Source organism: Cydia pomonella, chromosome 21, assembly GCF_033807575.1.
Source record: "Cydia pomonella isolate Wapato2018A chromosome 21, ilCydPomo1, whole genome shotgun sequence".
In the NCBI taxonomy this organism is placed as follows: Eukaryota; Metazoa; Arthropoda; class Insecta; order Lepidoptera; family Tortricidae; genus Cydia; species Cydia pomonella.
Genome location: NC_084723.1, coordinates 8,146,302 through 8,155,588, shown reverse-complemented (window position 1 = coordinate 8,155,588; position 9,287 = coordinate 8,146,302).

The window sequence follows — 9,287 nt, the reverse complement described above, 5'->3', positions numbered from 1 at the left end:
TTCTCATAACCTGGGTTTGGATTATATCCGATAAACAAAATTCTCGGAATATGATGTCAACAGTAAACTTATTAAACATAGAAAGTTTCAATTACATAGCTCTTATAATTTTGATTTCATTGATATCTAAAAACCTCGATTTCGTCACTGACTCACTCACTACTATCTTATCTAGCACTAGCACTTTGCACTCTGTTGCAGTTTCGTTTCTAGCACCAGCTTAGTTTCCACGTTCGTTTTGATTGTCGATTGCTATCAGACAATAATTTAAAAGATTTTTTTAGATTTCATGAATACGTGGCATTTACATTTATAATTTTCCAGAGCTGTGTACAAAATAAGCCGCCGAGTTTAAAGAGTGATGTTTCTATTTCCTGCCCATATAAATGATAATGATGATACATCAACAATATCAGATTTCAATTGTGAATGAGTTAGCTAATTCGAATTGTGAAATTGCTTTTGGTTAATCTGTTTATTGCTGAAATATGCAATCGGCATTATAATCTAACAAGCTTTAACTGCGAGTCTGCCCGCATTCGGCATGTGCCATATTTATTTCTTCCTTTTTCCTAAAATGGGTAAAAATAAAAAGTGTCAATTTTGCAATGTTAATGTGCCAGTGACAAATTCTTAAATTAAGACGAGTGAAAAGAGTAACCCATAACCCGGGGGCCATGGGACTGCCATTAGTTATTTGTTTTAACCTATGTATGGCAGTAGGCGCCAGCGTCGAGTGTGCACGCTTGAAGCGTGCGTTTCATGGCCGAGGCGTGAGTGGCATTTTTTTGTACACGCTGTTGTACGTATATAAATATGAGAGTAGTTTATATAATCAAGCTAGGTCTCGACTAGTTAGTTACATGGCAGTTGACAATGTAAGTACAAATTAATCGTGCTAAGTAGAACGTATCTGAAAATTTAGCCTGTCCTTGCAAATGAAAAGTCCAGAAATGTGGTCAAAACTTACACTCGACAAATATAAGGAGATTAGCTGCAATGCCATTGCCGTATTTTGCAATTCGACAATCGCAGTCACCGCTCTTAAATCCATGATTTGAAACTTGACTGTCTTCGCCACATATCATTCCCACATTTTTTTATGTCCATCTATAAAGTCAAATAGGTCTCTGTGTAGTAATTTCACAGCCTGATCTACTCATCCATTAGAGACACCATTTGAACCAAATGTATTCAACCATTTTTAGACAAATATTGAAGGTGTTTGTTGTCGACCGCTAGCAAAAAACAAACATGAGCTCATAATGACAATGTACGAGTAAAATAATTTCTAAACCCAGTATCTTATCAGACAAATTGAAGCATATTCGTCGTTATTGTGTTAATTTTAGCGTTCACAATCTAATAAAGTGTTACATTATTTCTTTTGTTTAAATTTTCCTAATTTTATTTTGTACAAAATAAATCCTTCTAAGAAAATTTGAAGCACCTATTCCCCGATTTTCCACATATTTGAATACTTCTTGTGTGTTTGTGTAGTAGTTACATAATATACCATACTATGGCTAGACTTAGAAAATCCACCAGGCATAAAAGCTAGGAACAAGTTATTCTAGTAGGTGTACGAGCTTAAGTGCATACGTGTAAGATTTTACTCGAAAGTACAATAATTTGTAGCTTTAGTAACATTTGTAACATTAGTGTTGAAATGTATTTATTTATTTATATGTATTTATTTATTTGTAACAACATATTTTTGAAGCCTACTAGGTTTTCTTAAATAAAGAATATAGATAATTCATGTCATTTAAATGTCAAGAGGCCTTCTAGCATAATGCTATGGTAATACTTGCATTGATTATTGATTCATTGTTCGAAGGCTCGTTAGGTGCTACTAGGGATCGGCAGATGGCACAAGGTTTTGTCATTTACTACTTTCATAGAGAAATAAGTAACCATGGAGTGCTCACTCCATACACCAGTTTTCTTACCAAAAGATTTAGATTAGATTTAGATTTAGAACGCTTATTATTTTCCTAATCGACATCTAGCGTCAAGAAGCGGATTTATCAGTATTGCTACGTGACAATAGATGTCGCGACGAACGAAAAATCGAATGCTCAACAATTTTCAACTAATATTGTAACCGAATTAAGCGCAACTCTATTTTTAACTCCTTCTGCTTGTAATATATATATATATATATTAAGTTGTTAGTATGTAATTTGCTAAGCAATATACTTTTCGTCACTCGCGAAACACTTGACATTTAGTGTCAAGTAGCGATACTGATAAATCCACTACTACTATGTTAGATGTCGACTACGAAAATAATAGGCTTTATGTTAAGAAAACTTATGTATAGAGAGAGCACTCTATGCTTAATAATTTCTCTACGCAAGTTTCAAAAGAAACGTGATTAAAATTAATTGTACCTACTAATTTTTATTGTAAAGATATTCCGTAGTTATGAGATCCAAAAGTATACTTGTAACAATGTGCATGGTATTTAAATCGTTTCAATGTAATTGGTTTAGATTTGTCTAATTGTAACTTGTAGCTTTATAAAATAGGGCCCTGGACGCTGAAACTTGTTTAACGCTAACATCGAATTGCATGTTTTCTGAAATTGAACACGACTGCGTCGAATGTCAAAGTAGAGGCTGTTTTGTGTTTGTTAAAAACCTGACTGTATTTGAAAACTACATTTTTGTAGCAGGTATATAAAAGTTAGGAATAGGTACAAATAATTATATGAATATTGTTCCTGGACTGCGTCGAGCTCGCAAAAGTAAGTAAACAAGCCTATAGCCTAGCCATAGTAGACTGCGTCGAGCTCGCAAAAGTAAGTAAACAAGCCTATAGCCTAGCCATAGTAGGCTAGGCTATAGGCTTGTTTACTTGCTTTTGCGAGCTCGACGCAGTCCAGGGACAATATTCATATAATTATTTGTACCTATTTTTTTGGACAATCTTTTATTGACATCTTTAGGGCAATCATTTACTATAGTGGAATGTGAAACTGTAGTGGAGGTGTACTGAAAGATAAATGCAATATAGGATACCAGTTTGATTTAAATATCCACAAGTGAACTGAGCCGTCGTTACTTCAACGAAAAAATAATAAATAGAAAAATAAAAATAAATTCCATGGGTTGACTTAACCTTAACTTTAAACCCCAGAGAACACACCTGTTAAGCGTCAAACGTCGTCTGGCGGAAATCTGATCGTCGGACAACCGGTCCCCCGGGTGCAAACCAATCCTGCGGCGGCGAAGCCCGTTGATTTGCTGTGTGGTTTAAAATGTGGCAGTACAATCGGCATCAATAGTAGCGGATATATCTGCTGCCCTTAAATATTTTTTCAAATATTACATGTTTTAAAGTATTTGTCTTAGTCTAATTCTAGCTAGATGTCAATGTTAAGAGTCGAGAGAGAGGTCGTTTATAATTGTGCAGCCCCTTTTATGAATAACCTACCACGTTTGGGCGCCAAGTAGGGACGTTATCTCTTCCACGTTTGGGCGCCATGATGCATAGAAGTTTGACATGTGAGTTCATTACCTATTCAAAAGAACTGTTTTTTGTATCATTATAAATGAATGTTGATTTTGAGAGGGTCTTTCTAATTTAGTAACGTCTTGTTAATTACTAACTTTGGTAAAATTTGATTTTTTGCTGTTTACAGTACACACAACTTAATTAAATTTAACATAGGTGATAAAAGTTATGGTAGTGTAGGCCTACATTCTTAAGTTTCTGAGTTCAAAGTAACTATCCTTTTGGATAGTTACTTTGAACACAGAAACTTCGTTGGATTTTACTCTCAGAAACTTTTAACGGTTTCAATAGAAAATAAATAAAGAATACTTGGACATAACGAAGCTCTGATGTGGCAATACTATTTAAGTGTTGCATTGAAAAGCTCTCCCTATTTCGATAAACTATTAAAACTAGAAAAACGCCCGAACAAAATCCGAAAGATGGTAACAGATTAATAATAAACTTTGGCGACACTGTTCCACGGTTGGGCGCCATGATTCATAAAAGTTTCATACGAGAAGGCATTAACTATCCTGAAACATTGCCCTATTTATTTTGTTTGTAGAGCACTGTAACTGGAAGGTAATTTTAAGAAGGTCCTTTTATTTGTGTGATCTCTTGTAACAGTCGATTTTTCGGCTGTTTATGGTACATTCAGCATCAAGAGTAGCGGATGAAACAACGCGCCAAACGTATCTGACATCCCAGATAACTTTTCACATATAGATACATTTCTAAAATTCACGTTCAAAAGTATATTTTTTACAGTCTTAGTTGTTCTATATTAAAGACATAACTTTTTGTTAAGCTGTTACATAATGGTAGATACTTATGTAGCGTTGTTTGATCCGCTACTTTTGATGCTGACTGTACACTCCCAACTTAAGTAACATTAACAAAGTGTCTCGAAAGAAAATTCTCATAGTGCAAACCTACACTCATCTGTTAACAAATAATAAGAAATAGTAGCTTTGGGTGGTCACTAGTATCTACAGGGTGGACAAATAAGAATGATACACTTTGTTTTTAAATTTTAATTACATTAAGTGGAAATTTTATTAAATATTTTTTTCATAAATATATTATTCAGGGTTGGCAATTGTATACGGAAGATAATTTCTGCCATGTAATGATACTGTATGATAATGATACAATGATAATGTATACCACTAGCAGCAAGCAATTTTATCTCAAATGTTTCTGTTGTTTAAAACACGTTGTTTGCTCGATTAATGTAATTGGCACCCAAATTCTCCAAATTTTGTAGCTCTTGACTTATTTCTGTGGGGCTATCTAAAATTACGTGTCTATGCTAACGAGCTGATGAAATTTAAACAGTTAAAACCGACTATTCGACACAAATGTACTGAGATAATGCCAAAAATGTGCGAATAGATGCTGAACATTGGGATGATACGGGCTTACATTTGCCTGCTGTTAGAGGTGGACATATGTCAGACATTATGTTTCGCATGAATTTGCCAACCCTGAAGAATATATTTTTAAAACAATACCTAATAATTTTTGAACTTAATACAGTTAAAATTTAAAAACAAAATGTATACTTCTTATTTGGCCACCCTGTACTTATCACACAGTTTGGTAGTTTTGGAGAAATAAAAAAAAATAGAACCCAGAAATTTTGTTTAAACCTAGCTATTTATGATTTTTCTCAGACGAACTTCAAACGGTTTCTACAGAAATAAATAAAAAGAACTTAGAAATAACGGACCTCCGATGTGACAATATTACATTATATATCTGTACACATACTTACTGTTACATCGAAAACCTATCTTTATCTCGATAAACATATACCGCATATGACCGCGGCCGGCAAAGCATCCCACTTTGTCGCTTGGCATAAAAACGAGATTTGCCTTTATCTATATACGAATAACCTGAAAAGGCATCCTTATGGCAAGCGACAAATAGTTTGAAACTATAGTTTTAGTCATAAGCTCCAAAAGACGGTAACAGATTAACATTAAACTTTGGCGACACAGTTCCACGTTTGGGCGCCATGATTTATAACAGTGGACACGAGATGGCAACATTGCGTCACTTATTTTGTAGTACTTTAACTGAAAGTCAATTTTAAGAGGGTAGTTTTAGTTGAATATGTAACCCCTTGTTAAATTATAACTTCAACTGATGATGATTATTTATAGAGAACGTAAATATATAGCCGCTATCCCACTGGTACATAAACCAAATCAAAATACATACATGCGGCAAAATGCATATCATAATAATTATCTCGACGTACTCATCAGTCAGTATCTAAACAATGTTATTCCTGCAAGTTTTAACATCTCTAGAATACTTTGTTATTTAAGCCTTACCTAATAAGTACCATAATCAAAATAACGGATTGGCTTAAAGTATTGAGAAGTTTTATTTTAGAATACACAAAAAAGAGACCATAAGCTATTAGTTTTTGGATAATATAATGACGAACTGGAGCATATTCGACATTATAAGCAAACACAATAATACCTATAACATAAAGTCCACCTTAGATTTTTTGTAGTGTTTTCTGACCGTTCGCATAATGCTTTGGACAACGTTTTGGTGAATATTCACAACTGTCTTTTTATTACTATAAATTTTAATTATTTCGGCATATTAGCTTCCCGTGCATTTAAAGCTATCCTTTACAATATTATTCCACTGAAAATTGCAGATCTGTATCTGCAATTGATGGCGCTTTAGGAACGTTCGGAGAGTTGCATATTTTGATGAAAATGTATGTGATGGTATTTTTGACTAATTTTAGACGCTTGTGGCAAAAGTACTAAATTATTATATACTTCCGAATGTTCTTAAGGTTCGACTACTCGAAGGTTTTTGGTAAATTTTAAATACATTTATGTATGCATAGCGATGGGTGGCAAGTTATTTCGAGATTAAAATAAAATTAACAATCAAATTCCAAAAGTAATTAAAGAGATTCGACTTGAAAGTTGTCCAACGTGTAATGCAAACGTCAGAAGCAAGTTATGCGAAGTCAAAGAAAGGGAGCATTTTGTTATATTGCATTTGCTTTTAATGCTGGATATGTTCTAGTTTGTCATTATAAAATCCATAAAACTATAGCTATTGTCTTTATTCTCTGGTTTTCGAAAATAAAATTTCTCATTACTCTAAGCCAACCCGTTAAAACTTGTCAAGGTCCACAGAAAAGCAAAATAACTCTTTGTAAAGTAAATTATAAACTTACCTGCTCAGTGTTCGTCTAAACTTAAGTCACAAATATAATACTCCAATAAATAAAGCCATTTTATGATCTTCAACAGCAGTTCCACTTCATTCAATTACTATTTTTGAGACCATTTGCACAAGTTACTGGAAAAATATTATCAATATATTACTGATTTATAATATTTAAAAAGTTCCCTTATCAGATTATGACATAACGACAATGGGACCAACTTCAAAGTATACTCTTCCAAAAAACAAAAAAAAAACAAATGGAACCAGAAACAGGAAATTTGGGAGACCTTTTTAAACAGTAGTAGAATGATAACGTGCGTCCGTTTGACCTTCCCGTAGCAATGACAGGTTATCACGTCACGTAGAGAGTGCGTTATTTTCCCTGATAAAACCATGGTAAACAAGTATCATATATCTCCACTTAGACCCCGGAAGTCGCCGCAAGTTGCCACTTCCACTGAGTTTACGTCATCAACACTCAAACTATCGTCTGACACTGTCCCATCTTATATTCAGAAACGTCTTTAGGCTCAAGCGCTGTTACAGAAATGTCAACTTACAGCATTCTGACATAAGGTGTATTATTGTTTAAATGTTTGAAGTGCTTACGACTGTGTTGAGTTAATGGCCTATGGTTTGTGGTTTAGCAACTAATTGGTATAAACTTAAAGGTTCTGTATTGCACAGAGGTGAGATACCCATTCATGTTTGATGCGTACCTAAGTTCTGTTTGTAACTTGTCTGTTGGAATTATATAATATATAATCAAATATGCGATCATACAACCGGGATTTTAAACATTGATCATGCGCTTGAATGTTGATGACTATTGCAGTTGTAAGAAGGCTCATTTGATGACTAAGACGGGATGAGCTGAAGGCCCGCCCAACAGCGGCTATTACGTAAAATTATGTGAATGGTGTGCTTTGTTGCCCGTCGTGTGGACGGGTCTTCGCAAATAAAATCGGCTACGCAAGCCACAAGCGAGCACACGAACGTATACAACAACGAAGCTGAAACAGTCACCATGGTCGAAACCGGCCTGAAGAGTATATAAGGGGTTCTTTACCCGTTTTGCACACGTAAGTTTCAAAAATACCATTTAATTGGACTATGTGCTGGTACTGGAAGTAATTTAGCAGTTCGGAAAATGGCAGTAATATGGCGCTATTACTACTTACTGCTGTAACGCCGCAGATGTAACACGAATTCTACTGTGATTGCAATCCGAATTTAATTAACTTTATTTAATGATCAAAGTACACATCTAATAGGCATGCATAGTTCACGTACTACTATTTTATTCTGAAATTACCGAAAAAAATATATTATCTGTATTAATGGATATTAAATTAGCTGTTTGTATTTTTAATTCACCAGTATCACGCGATCGGCCGTTTGCTCTTATTTTAGGCAAAGGTCAATGCCAGTGACAACGATAAACGGTGCGATGACAGCGTGGCTCAAATTCATTAGCGCTCACGCGATGTCCTTTTATTCAAACAAACAAACTAGGAACCCCGAATTAACGGCAGGCAGGAAACAGCGTTGGTGTGAAAAATAAGCACGTACAACTACATATACGTCTGTAAATTAATAAAAACCCGTTAATATTTAGGTCATACTGAGCAATTTTTATAATAATAATAACAATTCACGACGGCATTTTCAGGGGCCCATCTAGTGGGCGGCGAGTCACCGCCTGCCTCGATAACTAGTGAAAACATTGTTATGGCAGGTGTCCGGACGTCTTTGCAATAACCCAGTCTCATTGTCCTCCCAAACTTCAATCCATAGACCGTTATACTGTTCACTTTACTACAATAGTCCCAATGCCTGTTGCGACCGGTTCATTGGTGTCTATTGTTGCGCCCGTGAACGGGTTCCAGCAGGCGTTCTACATGACATTAAAGCTCTCCAAGAGGCCTCTACGTGTTGGATCTATATCCCCATGCAAGCCTATCAAAAGACCGGGATTTATAGGCCCGTGAAATCCAAGGAGATAACAATAAAAGTGCTCGTCGACATCACCATCCCGCATGATGAGAATCTCGTGAAAGCCGAGAAGGACAAGTCCAGTAAGTATGTACCTAGACGTGGCTCGCGAGATAACCGCCATGTGGGATGTTGATTTCATTGTCCCGATAGTCGTTTCAGCGAACGGTCTCATAGCGAAGAGTCTCGACCAACACCTTGAGAGACTCGCTAGGTGGTTGGATCAAGGGTCAGATGCAGAAGGCGGTGACACAGATCATATAATAATACGCGGTGATCTTGAGCACGGCGCGGATAGTCCGGCGGTTTCTCTCTCTGCGGCCCTGACCACCGGCCGCTTGGGCCCTGCCCCGCTGCTGGCGGCACCCTAGGTTAGGTTTTTTATGTGTTTATATGTATTTTATACTGTTTTGTAAGTGTTTTTATATTTTACTTTTATATACATATTGTAAAAAGCCTAACCTACAAAATAAGGTAAATAAAGGAAATAATAATAATAGATTCTTTTATTTCAGAATTATTATGGGGCTAAGCTCGAAATCACGGAATAAAAGTTGTCACACGGAAAAATG